This window comes from Chiloscyllium plagiosum, unplaced genomic scaffold (genome assembly GCF_037043375.1).
Source record: "Chiloscyllium plagiosum isolate Xiang-an unplaced genomic scaffold, Cpla_swu_hap1 HiC_scaffold_35, whole genome shotgun sequence".
In the NCBI taxonomy this organism is placed as follows: Eukaryota; Metazoa; Chordata; class Chondrichthyes; order Orectolobiformes; family Hemiscylliidae; genus Chiloscyllium; species Chiloscyllium plagiosum.
This window is the reverse complement of record NW_028270173.1, coordinates 67284776-67303483: the sequence shown is the minus strand read 5'-3', so window position 1 is coordinate 67303483 and position 18708 is coordinate 67284776. Positions and strand designations below refer to the sequence as shown.

The 18708-nt window shown below is 43.5% G+C and overlaps 1 long non-coding RNA gene and 1 pseudogene across 1 annotated transcript in view; one reads left to right on the top strand and one right to left on the bottom strand.

The window, feature by feature from the left end:
- The window catches only part of LOC122541288 (uncharacterized), a 612062-nt gene that overhangs the window by 181049 nt on the left and 412305 nt on the right, over positions 1-18708 (top strand). The window lies entirely within an intron of this gene.
- Positions 7792-12040, bottom strand: LOC148141087 (uncharacterized; annotated as a pseudogene).

The following is an 18708-nucleotide window of genomic DNA, read 5'->3' as shown; positions in this document are numbered from 1 at the left end:
AATTAATTTTGGGAGCTGGAACGTCAGTAACCTGATGCATAACACCAACAAAAGATCTGAATGACACACAGCTCTCATCGCCCAGCATTACAACATTGCCAGGTCAAGCCTGGATAGTGTCCACATCTTCCAACAGCGGATGTTCGCAGATAAAGGGACGGCTAGAAAATGGAAAGGCTTCATAAATGAGATAATGAGAGTCTTAAAATGCATAAAGTTGGATAAATCAGCAACACCTGATCAGGTGTATCCTCGAACTCAGTGGGAAGCTAGGGAAGTGATTCATGGGCCTCTTGCTGAGAAATGTGTGTAATCGATAGTCACTGGTGAGCTCCCAGAAGTTTGGAGGTTAGCCAATTTGATGCCACTATTTAAGAAAGGTAGTAACGAAAAGCCAGGGAACTACAGACTGGCGAGCCTGACATCGGCGGTGAGCAGGTTGTTGCAGGGAATCCTGAGGGACAGGATGCAAATGCATTTGGAAAGGCAAAGACTGATTAGGGATAGTCAACATGGCTTAGTGAATGGGAAATCATGTCTCACAACTTGATTGAGTCTTTGGAAGAAGTAACAAAAAGATTGATGAGGGCAGAGCAGTGGACGTGATCACATGGACTTAATTAAGGCATTTGATAAGGTTCCTATGGGAGACGGGTTAGCAAGGTTAGATCTCATGGAATACAGAGAGAACTAGCCATTTGGATACAGCAGTGGGTCAAAGGTAGAAGACAGAGGGTGGTGGTGGACGGTTGCTTTTCAGACTGGAGGCCTGTGACCAGTGGTGTGCCACAAGAATTGGTGCTGGTTCCACTGCTCTTCATCATTTATGTAAATGATTTGGATGTGCGTAAGCGAGGGATGGTTAGCAAGTTTGAAGATGACACCAAAACTGGAGGTGTAGTAGACAGCAGAGACGGTTATCTCAGATTACAAAAGGACCTTGATCAGATGAGCCAATGGGCTGATGAGTGGCAGATGGAGTTTAATTTAGATAAATGTAACGTGCTGCATTTTGGAAAAGCAAATCTTAGCAGAACTTTAACACTTAATAATAAGATCCGAGGGAGTATTGCTGAACAAAGAGACCCTGGAGTACAGGTTCATAGCTCCTTGGGAATGGAGTCACAGGTAGCGAGGATAGTGAAGAAGGCATTTGTATTGCTTTCTTTTATTTGTCAGAGTATTGAGTATAGGAGTTGGGAGGTCGTGTTGCGGCTGTACATGAATTGGGTTGGGCCACGTTTTGAATATTGTGTGCAATTCTTGTCTCTTCATATTGGAAGGATGTTGTGAAATTTGAAAGGGTTCAGAAAAGATTTACAAAGATGATGCCAGGGTGGGAGGATTTGACCTATCGGGAGAAGCTGAGTAGGCTGGGGCTGTTTTCTTTAAAGCGTTGGAGGCTGAGGGGTGACCTTATAGAGGTTCATAAAGTCACGGGGGACATGGATAGGGAAAGCAGACAATTTATTTTCCCTCGGGTGGGGGAGTCCAGGATAGAGGGCATACGATTACGGTAAGAGGGAAAGATTTAAAAGGGATCTAACTATGCAAAGTTATCATGAAGAGGATGATGCATGTATGGAAGTGGTGAAGGCTGGTACAATTAAAGCATATAAAGGCACCCAGATGGATACATAAACAGCAAGTGTTGTGAGGGATATGGGCCAAGTGCTGACAAATGGGACGAGATTTCGTTAGGATATCTTTTCAGCATGGACGATTTGAACCGAAGTGTCAATTTCCATGCTGTACATCTCTATGACTCTATTACTCTATTTATACAATGAATGTTTGAGTAAATCAGGAGTTGCAAATGGTTCTGTGCATTTTACAACCATTAGTGAGTGTCCTACGTCTGACCTTATGATGGAAGAAAGCTGGTTGGTGTAGCAACTAAATATGGTTGGGCCAAAGACACTATCCAGAAAAAAGGTAGGGCTCCTTGATGCCTCAGTCAAATGTGACCTTTTCGTCAAAGGCAGTCCCTGTCACTTAGGCCTGGAAATCATCTCTTTTTCCATGTGTGTACCAAAAGCTTAATGAGATCAGAAGGATTAGATTATATTATTAGGTTATCTCACTTTAGGAGGGATGTTATTAAATTGAAAGGGTGCAGAATGATTTACTAGGATGTCACAGAGACTAGAATGTTTAAGTTATAAGGCTAAGCTGGATAAGGTGTGCTTTCTCACTTGGAGGTTCAGGGGTGACCATTATAGACATGTATAACATCATGAGGGGCATAGGTAAGGTGACAGCCAAAGTATATTCACCAGGTTAAGAGAGCCCAAGACAACATACATATGGTTAAGGTGAGAGGGAACGATTTAAAAGGGCCCGGAGGGTGATATTTTCACAAACAGGTGTGTGTATATGGAACAAGCTGCCAAAGAAAGTGGTAGAAGTTGGTACAATTGCAACGTTTAAAAGACATGGACATGGACATGGACATGGATCTGGACATGGATTAGAGGAATGTGGGCCAAATGCTGGAAAATGGGACTATTTTGGTTTAGGAAACTGGTCAGATCGCATATTTTGGGAATGTTTTCATACTGTATGACTCTGAGATCAGGCAGTGCGTTACCTGGTCGGGGAAACATCACCCACTCGATGTCAACAGTGAAAGAACAGCAATCCCGTTCCAAGTCTTCATGGTGTGTGACATGTAGGGGGCTTTTCAGATGGTTCCACATATCTGATGCCCTTTTTCTTTGGCATCAGACAGGTTGCAGGCCTGTGAGGTGCTCTCTAAAGAACCTTGATGAGTAATTGCTGTGATTTCTGTTGCCTCTGGATTTTGTTGGTGGAGAGAGTGAATTTGCAGGTTGTGGATGGGATACAACATGGCGTGCTGATTTGTCCTGTCAAATGTCAAGCTTTTCAAGTGTTGCTCATCCTGCCAAATTGGATATTATGTCATCACTTTACTGACTTGTGTCTTGTCAGTGATGGATGCTTTCTACATTAACTCTCTCTATCCCTTTTAAGATTTAGAGATGCCGGTGTTGGACTAGGGTGCACAAAGTTAAAATTCGCACAACATCAGGTTATAGTCTAACAGGCTTATTTAGAAGCACTAGCTTTTGGAGCGCTGCTCCTTCATCTGGTGATTGTGGAGAATGACATTATAAGATGCAGAACTTATCGCAAAAGTTTACAGTGTGATGTAAGTGAATTTATATATTGAAAAAGACCCGGATTGTTTGTTAAGTCTCTCATAGTACATAAACATAGAACAATACAGCACAGAACAGGCCCTTCGGCCCACGATGTTGTGCCGAACATTTGTCCTAGCTTAAGCACCCATCCATGTACCTATCCAATTGCCGCTTAAAGGTTACCAATGATTCTGACTCTACCACTCCCACAGGCAGCGCATTCCATGCCCCCACCACTCTCTGGGTAAAGAACCCACCCCTGACATCTCCCCTATATCTTTCACCCTTCACCCTAAATTTATGTCCCCTTGTAACACTCTCTTGTACCCGGGGAAAAAGTTTCTCACTGTCTACTCTATCTAGTCCTCTGATCATCTTATACACCTCTATCAAGTCACCCCTCATCCTTCGCCGTTCCAATGAGATAAAGGCCTAGCACTCTCAACCTATCCTCGCACGACCTATTCTCCATTCCAGGCAACATCCTGGTAAATCTTCTCTGCTCCCTCTCCAAAGCTTCCACATCTTTCCTAAAGTGAGGCGACCAGAACTGCACACCGTACTCCAAATGTGGCCTAACCAAAGTCCTGTACAGTTGCAACATCACTTTACGACTCTTGAATTCAATCCCTCTGCTAATGAACGCTAATACACCATAGGCCTTCTTACAAGCTCTATCCACCTGAGTGGCAACTTTCAAAGATCTATGAACATAGACCCCAAGATCCCTCTGTTCCTCCACCACACTAAGAACCCTACCGTTAACCCTGTATTCCGCATTCTTATTTGTCTTTCCAAAATTGACAACCTCACACTCATCTTTTAGAATGGTCATGTTGATGTCAGTGTTTTCATATGTAAATCGCAAAACCTTTTTTAAAGGTTACGTTCTCAAGTGCATTTTAACAGTTGGTGTCATGTCGACCGAGATAAGGTATTGTAGGTGTTAACTCCCTGTTAGGTTGTCTGTGCCACAAAGGTCGGACTGATTCTGAAAAAAAAAAGATTTACGGAATCTTCCATGGATTCATGCAGGTTTTGAGCAAAGTAAAATGTAATTCTACAAGTACAAATTAACCCCACAAACTTATATGTGTATGTGTACTTGTAGGTGTGTGGGGGGCGGGGTTGGGGGGCGGGGATTATGAGTGTCTGTGAGAGGGTGTGTGCATGCGTGTGAGTGTGAGGGTAAAGGGGTCTAAGTCTGTGAGGAGGCGTGTGTTGGAATGAATTTGTGAGTACATGAGACAGAATCTGAGTGTGTGCGTGCGTGTGTGTGTGTCCCACTAAGTGCAATCCCACTAAGCGATTTTGTCATTTGCAAATTTGAAAATATTGTAAATGGCCCCCACATCCAAATCATTGTGAACTGCAGTGGCCAAGAACTGATCCTTCTGGTAACAGCTTGACAACCTGAGAATGACTTGGACATGACCTTACTCAACATCTTTAATTGCTGCACATAGATTGATTGGAGCTGTAAATAAAATCGACAACAATTTATTCAATAGTGGATAATTCATCAGTAGAAATACAAGGTGATGCTCCAGGTGCAAACTGGAAACCTGAGTGAACACGGTCCCAGTAACTGAGGTGGTGAACACTTTTGAGCTGGTGGATTAATACACTGAGTTACTGCTGATCGTTAACATATGAGATCGGGCATTTATGGATGATGAACTGCTCGTAAGAGGCCAAGATCTTGAGGTGTAGAGAGACAAACATTTCTGGAGAGAACTGGGAAAAAAAAAACAAACTCATCAGTTATTCCAAAGCAATTTTTATCCCCAGAGTAATTCCATATCTGGGAGCACAAAGAACAAAGAAAATTTACAGTCCATGAACAGACCCTTCAGCTCTCCAAGCCTGAGCCGATCCAAATTCACTATTTCCCAATTCCTAAACATCTGCATCCCTCTGCTCCCCACCTAATCATGCATCTGTCCAGACGCATCTTAAATGAGTCTACCGTGCCTGCCACTATTATCTCTGCTGGCAACGCATTCCACAACCCATCACCCTCTGTGTAAAGTACTTACCGCGAGTATCCCTCTTAATCTTTCACCTCTCACCTTGACAGCATGACCTTTCGTTACTGAATCCTTCACCCTGTGAAAAAGCTTGTCTCTATCCACCCTGTCTATACCCTTCATGATCTTGTAAACCTCAATCAAGTCCCCTCTCGATCTGCTTGGATCTAATGAAAACAAACCTAACTTACACAACCTCTCTTCATAGCTAGCACCTTCCATACCAGAGAACATCCTCATAAACCTTCTCTAAACTGTCTCCAAAGCGTCCACATCTTTTTGTAAATGTGGCGACTAGAACTATACACAGTATTCTAAATGCGGCCAAACAAATGTCTTGTACACTTTTAACATGACTTGCCAGCTCTTGTACTCAATAACCGTCTGATGAAGGCAAGCATACCATATGTCTTCTTGACCACTATATCCACCTTTGCAGCAAACTTCAGGGTACAATGAACCTGAACTCCCAGATCTCTCTGTTCATCAACTTTTCCCAAGGCTCTTTTGTTTACAATATAATTCGCTCTCGAATCAGACTTCCCAAAATGCATCATTTTACATTTACCTGGATTGAACTCCATCTGCCACATCTCCACCCAACTCTCTCTCAAAAGTCTATCTATATTCCCTTGTATTTTTGTCAGTCCCCTATGCTTTCTGCTACTCCACCAGTCTTGGTGTCATCTGCAAACTTGCTGATCATACCAACAGTGCCCTCTTCCAGATCATTTGTATATATCACAAAAAAACTGGCCCCAACAATGATCCCTGTGGAACACCACCGATTTTACCTTTCTCCATTTCGAGAAACTCCCTTCAACTATTACTCTCTATCTCCTATTGCTCAAACATTCTTTATCCACCCATCTAGAACACCCTGCACACCATGTGACTTCACTTTCTCCATTAGTTTACCATGGAGAACCTTATCAAACGCCTAACTAAAGTCCATGTATATATCTTCCACAGCCCTTCCTTCATCTATCAGCTTGGTCACATCCTCAAAGAACTCTATTAAGTTGGCAAGTTATGATACCCCCACACAAAACCATGTTGTCTGCTACTGATAAGCCAAATATAAATATATTTTCCAAACATAAATAGATTTTATCACTCAGTACCTTCGCCAGTAATTTCCTCACAACTGACGTCAGGCTCACTGGTCTGTAGTTACCTGGAATATCCCTTCTACGCTTCTTGAACAGGGGGAGTAACATTGGCAACTCTCCAGTCCTCCGGCAACTCACCTGTGTTTAAGGATGCTACAAATATATCTGTCAGAGCCCCAGTTATTTCCCCTCTTGCCTCCCTCAGCGATCTTGGATAGATCGCTGCTGGTCCTGGGGTTTATTCCACCTTAACAACCTCTAGCCTAACAACACATCTTTGCTACTTATGTCAATGCATGTACGGTAACAGTGATTGCAACCCAGGGATCGGAAAAGCAATAATGGAACAATAGGTTGTTTATGACTGGGCAAGTGGGAAAATACATACAGAATTTGCATTTGTTTTCAGTGTTAAATTTCCGGATTTGAACACTATTAACTGTCAAAAAACCTGAGGAACCTGATACTGGATCATTATCCTTACTTTGGGAATGTTCAGGGAGAGGTCTGGAAGAACCAAAGGGTTTGCTGTTTACATTCGATGGTTTGTATGAATTCAAAGACAGTTGATTTTTCTGACAGTCAGAGAAATACAGATCCTCAGTTCTGGTGTGAAGTGTATGATATTGTGTACAGTGTAATCCAGCACAAGCTGCTCGCAAGATGTTCAGTGCTAGTGACCATCTGTCCCACTGCATCCAATTTACTGGAATAGGCTGGGATCCGTGTCTGGGTCTAGGCTGAAATCCTGGGATTTGTTGGTGATAAGCGGAAGGAATATTTCAGCAGGCGTTTTGAGGATCAGACAGTGACAGCAGCTTTTTTCAGACACATGGAGGAGAACGAGATCCTGTACACCACATGCTTCGTAACCCTTCGTACTGCTGGATCCTCGGTCTGTCACTGGGTCTCCTTTTCACAGAAAAAGACATGAAACAGCAGCAAGTTCCCAGTACTATCACCCAGCTCTATTCCTGCTATATTTATAACATTCGGAAAACCATGGTCGAGAGATTGAAGATTCCCGTGATGTGTTACTAAAGCTTGGTGAGATGGCCTTTACAGGAGTCTCTGAGAAGAAGATTGTGTTTAGGTCCAGTACATCCAGCAACCCTCCGAGTTCTTGTCTGGCTTCATGATGGAACTATTGGAGAGAGATGATTCTGTCTGCAGTGTGGTTTACACATTCCCACATCCAACCATCCAAGAGTTCGTAGCTGCTCTGGTACAATTTCTGGATATCAAAGGTCCTCAGTGAAGCCCACTGCAAGGAAAATGGGCAGCTTGAGAGATTCCTTCATTTTGTTGCTTGTGTCCCCTCCTCACTGACAGCTCGGCCCTTGGAGGAGTTTCAGGGTCAATTTCTTCATCAAATAACCTGCGAAGTGATTGGGTGAAAGTGATGGTTAAGTAACAAATTACAAACTCAGCAAGTGAAATTCATAGACAGCAACTCCTGAGAATATGGCAAAATATGTTTGAATCTCAGATCAAAGGACTAGCTGGATCCACATTCGCATTTCGAAAAGTATTTAAACGTAATGGATTGAGGACTGTGCTATCATATCTTATGTCAGCGAGTTCTATGGCACACTCAAACACCTCGATGTAGGTGACTGTTGCACTCATTATGAAGAATTTCAGTATCTGGCTCCCAAATGCCAACTGTTGAAGTAATGAAATGTTGGTTTCTGTAACTGCTGCTACATTTTTCAATGTCATTAGCTATGCTAACATTTCGCGATCATGAGAAAACACCCTCTTCTTCACAGAGGCACAAAGCTTTATTGAAGAAGCAATGGGATCATGGTACCATGGCCTGTCAGGGTTGGGAATGAAACCTTTGCAAACAATTGTTGGAAATGTTGCAATTCCTCCCAGCTTTTAGAAGAAATTCATCATGAAATCATGATCAAGCATTTTATTTACAAGATTTAACAATGCACGGACATGTTATGCATTTCAATGTAGTTAAAACAAAATAGCAGTATTTCTCATATTACAGCTTCTATAAAATGTACACGAGACAAATTAACTGCCATATAACCTATATAGTCAAACAGACGTTGACTTAGAAAATTAGACAAAGGATTTTTCAAAGAATTGTTTAATAGAATTGTTCTCAATTATCATTGAATAATGAAATCTAAAGATTTAAAGAGTGAAATCTAAACAATTTGAAGGCTCCTTGCAGACCTGTTGCAGTTATATCTTATTTGGTAGCTCTGTATGAAATAACGAGGGAGATTTCCACAAGTCCATATTTGTGCTGGTTTCCACAAACACTGTTTGGTAAAATCCCCATTATAGTCATTGACTGGTCATTAGGTCTTTGTGGCTGAGGATCTATGGAATCATGAAACTTTCAGAAATTATCCCAAAGTAGAACACTAATTTGGCTTGAAATTAATGCAGGCACATTGATAGTGACTAAAGCTTGAGGAGATCATTCATTATATAACAGGATACTTAAACTTAATAAACAATCAGAATAAACTCCTGTTATTCAAAACACCTGGGTAACATGTAAAATAACAATTAACACTACTTCACAGCATGGGTGACACTCGAATATTTAACTGAGTAATATATTGTACAGAAGAAAGAACGTTCGTTTGTTATTTTTCATGCAAAGTCATTGAGTCATGCAGCACGGAAATAGACCCTTTAGTCCAACTCGTCTACTCTGAACATGTTCCCAAAGTACTACCTGCCTGCGCATGACCCTCCAAACCTTGCCTATTCATCCACTTATCCAACTGTCTTTTAAACGTTGTAATTATGCGCATATCCACCATTTCCTTTGGTTGGGGGGAGCGTGGGGGTTGTGGTTGGAGTTTTGGGTGTGGGGCGGCACAGTGGCTCACTGGTTAGCTCTGCTGCCTCATAGCACCAGGGACCCGGATTCGATTCCCACCTTGGGTGACTGTCTTTGTGGAGCTTACACATTCTCCCTGTGTCTGCGTGGGTTTCCGCTGAGTGCTCTGGTTTCGTCCCACAATCCAAAGGTGCTCAGGTCAGGTGAATTGGCCACGCTAAATTGCCTATAGCAGTCCATACATTAGTCAGGGGTAAATGTAGGGGAATGAGTCTGGGTGGGTTACTCTTCGGAGGGTGGTGTGGATTTGTTGGGCCGAAGGGCTGTTTCTATACTGTGGGAATCTAATTTAGTCAAATTCATTCCGCACATGAGCCGCTGTCTGTATTTAGAAATAAATTAGAAATAAATATGTCCTTTTTAAAACTTTTTTTTCTTAAAAATATGGTGCCTAGTTTTGAACTCCACCGTCCTAGGAAAAAGACCTTTGCTATTCACCTTATCTATGTCCCTCACGATTTTGTAAATCTTCAAAATGTCACCCCTCAATCTTCTTTACTCCAGTCAAAACAGTCCCAGCCTATCCTGCCTGTTTGTATAAGACAAATCCTCCACTTCAGACGCCATCCTCGTAAATCTTTGCAGAACCGTCTCCAACTTGATAACATGCTTCACAAAGCAGGTTGACTCAAACTATACACAGTACTCCAAAAGTGGCCTCATCAATGTCCTGTACAACTTCAACATGACGTGCAACTCCTACACTCAATGGTCTGAGCAATGAAAGCAGGCATTCAAAGTTTGTGAGAAGATTTGTAGCTCGGGTGCTCGTTGCTGTAGTTCTGTTCACCGAGCTGGGAATTTGTGTTGCAGACGTTTCGTCCCCTGTCTAGGTGACATTCTCAGTGCTTGGGAGCCTCCTGTGAAGCGCTTCTGTGGTGTTTCCTTCGGCAGTTGTAGTGGTTTGAATCTGCCGCTTCCGGTTGTCAGTTCCAGCTGTCCGCTGCAGTGGCTGGTATATAGGGTCCAGGTCGATGTGCTTACTGATTGAATCTGTGGATGAGTGCCATGCCTCTAGGAATTCCATGGCTGTTGTCTGTTTGGCTTGTCCTATAATAGTAGTGTTTGTCCTGGTCGAATTCATGTTGCTTGTCTTCTGCGTGTGTGACTATGAAGGATAGCTGGTCGTGTCGTTTCGTGGCTAGTTAGTGTTCATGGATGCGGATCGTTAGCTGTCTTCCTATTTATCCTATGTAGTGTTTTGTGCAGTCCTTGCATGGGATTTTGTACACTACATTGGTTTTGCTCATGCTGGGTATCGGGTCCTTCGTTCTGGTGAGTTGTTGTCTGAGAGTGGCTGTTGGTTTGTGTGCTGTTATGAGTCCTAGTGGTCGCAGTAGTCTGGCTGTCAGTTCGGAAATGCTCTTGACGTATGGCAGTGTGGCTAGTCCTTTGGGTTGCGGCATTTCCTCGTTCCGTTGTCTTTCCCTTAGGCATCTGTTGATGAAATTGCGCGGGTATCCATTTTTGGCGAATGCATTGTATAGGTATTCTTCTTCCTCCTTTTGCAGTTCTGGTGTGCTGCAGTGTTTTGTGGCCCTTTTGAATAGTGTCTTGATGCAACTTCTTTTGTGTGTGTTGGGGTGGTTGCTGTCGTAGTTCAGGACGTGTTCTGTGTGTGTGGCTTTCCTGTATACCTTTGTGGTGAATTCTCCGTTCGGTGTTCTCTGTACCATCACGTCTAGGAATGGGAGTTGGTTGTCCTTTTCTTCCTCTCTCGTGAATCGGATTCCTGTGAGTGTGGCGTTGATGATCCGGTTTGTGTTCTCTATTTCTGTGTTTTTAATGATTACAAAGATGTCATCCACATATCTGACCCAGAGTTTGGGTTGAATTTGTGGTAAGACTGTTTGTTCTAATCCTTGCATTACCGCTTCTGCTATGAGTCCAGAGATGTGTGAGCCCATGGGTGTGCCGCTGATTTGTTCATATATTTGGATGTTGATTGTGAAGTGTGTTGTGAGGCACAGGTCCAGTAGTTTGAGTATGCCGTCTTTGTTGATAGGTTTAACGTCCTGTTGTCTGTTCTGTATGTCCAGCAGGTTGGCTATTGTTTCTCTGGCTCGGGTTTTGTCGATAGAGGTGAACAGTGCCGTTACATCGAATGAGACCATAGTTTCTTCCTTGTCTATGTGTATATTTCTGATGATGTCCAAGAATTCCTGTGTTGATTGTATAGACTGTCTGAATCCGCTGATCAGGTGTTTCAGTTTCTGCTGTAGTTCTTTAGCCAGTTTGTGTGATGGTGTCCCTGGTAATGATACTATGAGTCTGAGTGGGATGTCTGGTTTGTGCACTTTAGGTAGTACATAGAATCTGGGGGTGTTGTTACTTTCAGGTTTCATTCTTTGTAGGTCAAGCCTGGTTATCTGTCCGTCTTTTTGTAGATTCCTCAGTGTGTTGTTTATCCTATGAGCTGTGGGGTGAGGTCAAACTCCCTCTTTTGGTACGTGTTGGTATCTGCAAGTAGTTGTTGTGCTTTTTGGATGTAGTCTGCTTTGTCCAGGATGACCGTCATTCTGCCTTTGTCTGCTGGTAGTATGATTATGTTCTTATCGTTTCTTAGTGTTTTTAATGCTTCCCTGTCCTTGGTGTTGAGGTTATGTGTTTGTATTTTCCTTGTTATCGGGGTACGGTACTTTGTCTCACTGTTTGTTGTGTCTCTTCTGTCAGTCCATTGTTCCTGAGTGTACATTCTAGTACCGCTAGGAAGTCTACTGTCTTGACGTCCCTGTGGTTGTTGTTGAGTCCCTTGGCCAGTATTGTTCTTTCCGTATCTGTGAGCTATCTGTGGGAGAGGTTTCTAACCCAGGTGTGTGTTGTGGTGTCCTCTCTGTTGTGTGTTAGTTTGGCCATTTTTTCTTTTAGTGCCGTTTTTTTGCGGTGTGTGGTCCTGTTCTGTACTATGGTGACGGCCTGGTCTATGGTCTGGGTCCATTCCTGATTGGTGGTTTTCGAAATTAACGATTTTTGACGCGCAATTTCTTGTCTGTATCTGTGAAGTCTGTTGTGAGCGTCTGGAATCATTACCTGGATCATCCTGAATCCGTTCTGTCTGGCTGTGTCCCTGGCTTGTGGGTTGTTGACAAGTGGTCTGTAACTGACACATGGTGGAAGGATTCGATTCTTTCGCCATTCATGCAGGAACCGGGCATTCAGAAAGCAGGCATGTTAACAATCTTCTTAACCATCCTGTCTACCTGTGACACAACATTAAGGAACAATGCCTGAATCTCTCGGTGTCTCCGTTCAAGAAAGCTACCAGAGGCCCTACCATTAATTGTACAAGTCCTTTCTTTAGATTACTTACAGTGTGGAAACAGGCCCTTCGGCCCAACAAGTCCACACAGACACGCTGAAGCACAACCCACCCAGACCCATTCCCCTACATTTATCCATTCACCTGACACTACGGGCAATTTTGCATGGCCAATTCACCTAAACTGCACATTTTTGGACTGTGGGGAGGATGTGCAAACGCCACACAGTCAGTCTCCTGAGGCAGGGAATTGAACTCGGGTCTCTAGCGCTGTGAGGCAGCAGTGCTAACCACTGTGCCACAGTGCCGCCCGTTTATTTTACTAAACTGGAATAAACTCCATCTGCCACCACTCAGCCTGTTGCCCAAATTGACCGAAGTGCCTTTGTAATCTTAGATAACCTTTGCTGACGACAATACGAACATAGAGATGGATATAAGGGACCACAGGACAAAGGAATGGGGATGAGGTTGGGAGCATGATAGATATGTGTGTCTTTGAGCTTATGCATGATAGTAATAGAGAGACAATTGCCTGAAATGTAATTGGAGGAATTGAAGACGAGAGAAAAGTACCAAAGAATGTCCATTGAATACCGGGAATTTGTGGAAACTTTAAACAATTTGGTGAAGTTGCTCCACATCGAGATGCTCAAAGGGAACGGTGCAAAGACAATGCTGCTCCTCGGATGCTGTCTGAACTGCTGAGCTCTTCCAGCACCACTAATCCAAAATCTGGTTTCCAGCATCTGCAGTCATTGTTTTTACACAGTACTGGCTGTAGCAAGGCAGCTGAATAAGGCTGGAACAAAGACAAATACACAACGGCAGCATCACTAGCACTCCGAGAGGTTCCCACATCAACACCATGGTTTAAGTGTGGATGTACTTGTATCTACACGCAGCACTCACACAGACACCCTTCGAACAGCACATTGGCTGGCCGCAGGAAGAATTATACTATTCACTTCCGGACCAGAGCTGCTGTTTAACAGAGGAATTCCAACAGGACTGTGTCAGTGAGCTGAAATAAATCAAGTGCAAATGGGGCTCTGGGACCCACTGGAGATGTTTGGAAGAAGCTGACAGGGATAGGGACTGATGGGTGCTCTCAGAGAAGATCCCAAGCACTGATTATTTTATTCAGCTCCATGTTGATCTTCATATAACTGGTGTAAAGCTCAGTTCGCCATGGCCAAATTTTGAATGAACTTCTAGATGATGGGGACTACAGTACACCCAAACCAATGAAAATGATCCTCATTCTGACTGAGCTCCTTCACCAGGCTTGACTAGCCTTGAACTGACTATCTCCTGACCCAAACTGCCCCAGTCAACCCATCGTCTCCACCTGCTCCTGATGCATCAAACGTATCTCCTCACATCTTGACATCATCCTGTACCCCTTGGTCCAGGAGCTCCCTACATACATTCATGACACACCCACACACCCTCCACCTGCTTCACGACTTTCGGTTCCCCAGGCCCCTATTGCCTCATCTTCACCATGGACATCCAATCCCTGTACGCATCCACCCACCACGACGAAGGCCTCCAAACTCTTCGTTTTCTCTTCTCCTCCTGACCCAAGCAGTGTCCCTCCCCAACACATTCATTCGATTGATGGAACTGGTCCTCACCCTCAACAACTTTTCCTTCAAATCCGCCCACTTCCTTCAGACCATGGACCCCTGCATGGATCCTAACTAGGCTTATTTCTTCATAGGATATGTGGAACAGTCCACCTTTGGCTGAGGTGTCGCAGATGGAGTTTAAATAAAAAATATATTAAAAAAAACACAGCACGTCAGGCAGCATCCAAGGAGCCGGGGGATTGACGTTTCGGGCAACATGGGAGCTGGGGAAAAGGGACAGAGATATAAATAGAAGTGTGGGGAAGGTGGTGGGCGGAAGGTAGCTGGGGAAATCGATAGGTAGATGCAGGTGGGGGCTGATAGTGCTAGGTTGGTGCAGAGGGGGAGCAGATAGGTAGGAAGGAAGATGGACAATTCGGACAGGTCAAGGGAGCAGTGCTCAGTTCGAGGGTTGGATCTGGGATGAGTTGAGTGGAGGGGTGATTAGAAACCAGTAAGTTGTTCGCCAGAGATGGAGATGGATAGGTCCAGAAAAGGGGGGGAGGTGTCTGAGATGGTTGAGGTCACGGTGAAAGATGTTTGTGAAGCTGATGAACTGTTCAACCTCCTCGTGGGAGCACAACGCGCTGCTGGTACAGTCATCAATGTAGTGGAGGAAAAGGTGGGAAAAGGTGGAGAGACAGGATGCCAACTTCTGGAAACTTCCAGGGAACATCTCGAGGACACATGCACACAACAACCTCATCAACTCTCCTTCCCACTCCACCAAGGACTTGCAAGTCCTGGGTTTCCTCTACCACCAACGCCAAGCCATCTGATGCCTGGAGGAAGAACGCCTCATCTTCCATCTTAGGACCATTCAACCATACGGCATCACCATCGACTTTGCTGGTTTCTAATCACCTCTCCATCCAAGACAAAGCAGTTGGAAATTGCTGACAAGGTGGAGTTGAGATCACCTTCATCTGTGAGATAAAAAGAGATAATTCCAGTAACAGCTCGGCATTTACATTTTCTGAAAATGTCATCAAAATCTCTGGAAATGGCAGTAATTGAATTAGAAATGAGGCAGCTTGAACATGGAAAGAATGGAAACAGTTTAATTTACGATTAAACGCTGACAAATGTGAAAAAGTACAAACGGCTTTAGCAGAGAGAGAAAAAAAAGAAAGGAAGGGCTGAGCATAACAAAAAGAAACGAACAGAATCACTTTAGAAAAACAAAAAGAGAATAGAGAGAGGAAAGGGAGAAATAAAGAGAGAGTGTGACCTTCACAAACTGGCACTTCAACAGGAAAGTTGGTTAAAAAGAATGGAGGTGAAGGTAGAAGGTCGGCTTAGTGAGTAGATCACTGAGGATGTGCAAACCCATCGCAGCCAAGGGCTGGCACCGACCTGTTCAATTATATCTAAGCATTGCCTTAATAAGAGGAGAAGGATATAGAAGACTTTTTCATCGCATTTGAGAAAGTAGCTAAAGAAATGAAGTGACCAGTGACCATGTGGGTTTTGTTGATCCGAACAAAGCTGGTACGTAAAGCTAATGATGTATTTACCTCATCATCAGAGGAGGTATCTGGAGAATATGAGGCGGTGAAGAAAGCCATTTTAAGTGTGTATGAGCTGTAGCCAGACGCGTACAGGCAAGGTTTCAGGAATCTAAGGAGGGACCGTGGTCAAAGATACGTTAAGTTTGACTGGATCAAACAAAGCAATATTGACAGGTGAATATGGACATTAAAAAATAGATCGAACAGAGGAGGAAGTGCTGAATGTCTTGAAACGGGTATATGTGGACAAATCCCCAGGACCTGATCAGGTGTACCCGAGAACTCCGAAGGAAGTTAGAGAAGTGATTGCTGGGCCTCTTGCTGAGATATTTGTATTATCGATAGTCACAGGTGAGTTGCCAGGAGACTGGAGGTTGGCAAACGTGGTGCCACTGTTTAAGAGAAGTGGTAATGAAAAGCCAGGGAAGTATAAACCAGTGAGCCTGCCGTCGATGATGGGCAACTTGTTGGAGTGAATCCTGAGGGACAGGATGTACATGTATTTGGAAAGGCAAGGACTGATTAACGATAGTCAACATGGATTTGTGCGTGGGAAATCATGTCTCACAAACTTGATTGAGTTTTCTGATGAAGTAACAAAGATGATTGATGGTGGCAGAGCGGTAGATATGATCTATACGCACTTCAGTAAGGCGTTTGAAAAGTTTCCCCATGGGAGATTGATTAGCTAGGTTAGATCTCATGGAATGCAGGAAGAACTACCCATTTGGATGCAGAACTGGCTCAATAGTAGAAGACAGACGTGGTGGTGGAGGGTTGTTTTTCAGACTGGAGGCCTGTGACCAGTGGAGTGCCACAAGGATCGGTGCTGTGTTTTTGACTTGTTGAAATTTACAGAAATGATTTGGATGCGAGCATAAGAGGAACAGTTAGTAAGTTTGCAGGTGACGCCAAAATTTGAGGTGTAGTGAACAGCGCAGAGGGTTACCTCATATTACAACAGGATCTGGACCAGATGGGCCAATGGGCTGAGAAATGGAAGATGGAGTTTAATTCAGATAAATGCGAGGTGCTGCGTTTTGGGAAAGCAAATCTTAGCAGGACTTATACACTTAATGGTAAGGTCGTAGTGAGTGTTGCTGAACACGGAGATCTTGGAGTGCAGTTTCATAGTTCCTTGAAAGAGGAGTCGCAGGTAGATATGATAGTGAATAAGGCGTTTGTTATGCTTTCCTTTATTGGTCAGAGTATTGAGTACAGTTATTGGGAGGTCATGTTGCGTCTGTACGGGACATTGGTTAGGCCACTGTTGTAATATTGTGCAATTCTGGTCTAATTTCTATCGGAAAGATGTTGTAAAAATTGAAAGGGTTCAGAAAAGATTTCCAAGGATATTGCCAGGGTTGGAGGATTTGTGCTATAGGGAGAGGCTGAACAGGCTGGGGCTGTTTTCCCGGGAGTGTCAGAGGCTGAGGAAGTTTTCAAATTATGAGGGGCATGGATAGGGTACATAGGCAAAGTCTTTTCCCTGGGGTCGGTGAATCCAGAACTAGAGGGCATAGGTTTAAGGTGAGAGGGATAAGATATAAAAGAGACCTAAGGGGCAACGTTTCACGCAGAGGGTGGTACGTGTATGGAATGAGCTGTCAGAGGAAGTAGTGGAGACTGTTACAATTGCAACATTTAAGAGGCATGTGGATGCGTATATGAATAGGAGGAATATGGGCCATGTGCTGGCAGGTGGGACTAGGTTGGGTTGGGATAATTGCCGACGCATTGTTGAGCCTTGAATGAATAAATGAAGGCGTTCAGTTGCAGGAGTAAACAGACTGAAATAGAATATAGTAAGGCATGTTTGCATAGCTATCGTCAACATAATGTAGTGTACTAACAGAGTAAGACAAAGTGATTTAAAATGAAACCATTTTTGTATTGGAGCTGTGACGATGCTATAACATTACAAAGGTTATTCTGTCCTTTGTTTTGTTCCAAGAGAGGTCGTAAAAGCAAAGGTGCCAATATGTCTGGGCTGAAGTCTAGTTTAACAATGGCAGGTAAGTTCTGCTAGTTCTGTTCTTTTCTGGCTTCGTTTAGTTGTAACAATGAGAGGCTGCCTGCAATCGAAGGAAGGTTTCAAGCTTCACCAGATGGTTGGTGACTGGCTTTCTCTCTGAAATCTCTCTTACCTGTAAGAACATGAGTTTGAATTTACCATTTGCCAAAGGCTGTGTTTATGGTATGTTGCAGGAAGTGGGTCAGTTCCTCAGTTTAGTTGCTGCTTCGAGTTGGATGGTTTTCAAATAGTTGTTATTCTAAATTCTGTTTTCCATTGTTCGTGATTAAATAAATACTGTTCTGCTTAAAGCCGAGTGGTTTGACCTGCTGCATCATACCTGGAATTTCCACTTCACATGTACGTTTAAAATAAGCGAAAGTAAGGTTCTCGGCGACCTTCTTGGAATAGTGTGTCTGGCCTTTTCCATAGCAACCTGCTCTTGTGGTTAGATAATGATTGCCAGAATATGGTCCCACTATACTCATGAGGGTTCGTAACAATATACAATCCCTCCATTTGGGGTATCGTCAGCCTGTGCCATTTTTAAGTGGATAATGCAGAGTTCTGTCCGTTCTCCAGTTGTAACATCTACTTATTGATTGAGAAAGTTTTCTCGAATGCAATGAACAAATTCCTCCCCATCCAAGCCTTTAGTACTGTGGTAATCCCAGTCTGTTTGGAAAGTTAAAGTGATTCAGTGTCTGGCTTCCTGGCTCAGTTAAGAACCGAAGATAACATTTCTGTTCCAATTACCCGATAAAGCTTAATTTTCTCAATTATCATTCAGTGACAAACTAATTTGTCTCTGTTTGCTCCTTAGAAATTGGGAATATGGAAAGACGAAGTGAGAGTGGTCGAGTGCATTAACTTGAAATCGCTGATAATTTGAGACATTGTCCATTTAGCTTGTGATGGGGACGGTTTAGCACGTTTGTGCTGTGGGAAGATTGAAGGAACTATAGATGAGCAGAGTCAATTATGTCTCCAAGCAAAGGAAGGTATTCCAGAAAAAGGCATAAAAATAATTTCTAGGTGTGTATTCCAATTGTGTGTGTGTGTGTGTGTCTATGTGTGTGTGAGTGAATTGTATATGTGTGTGTTTA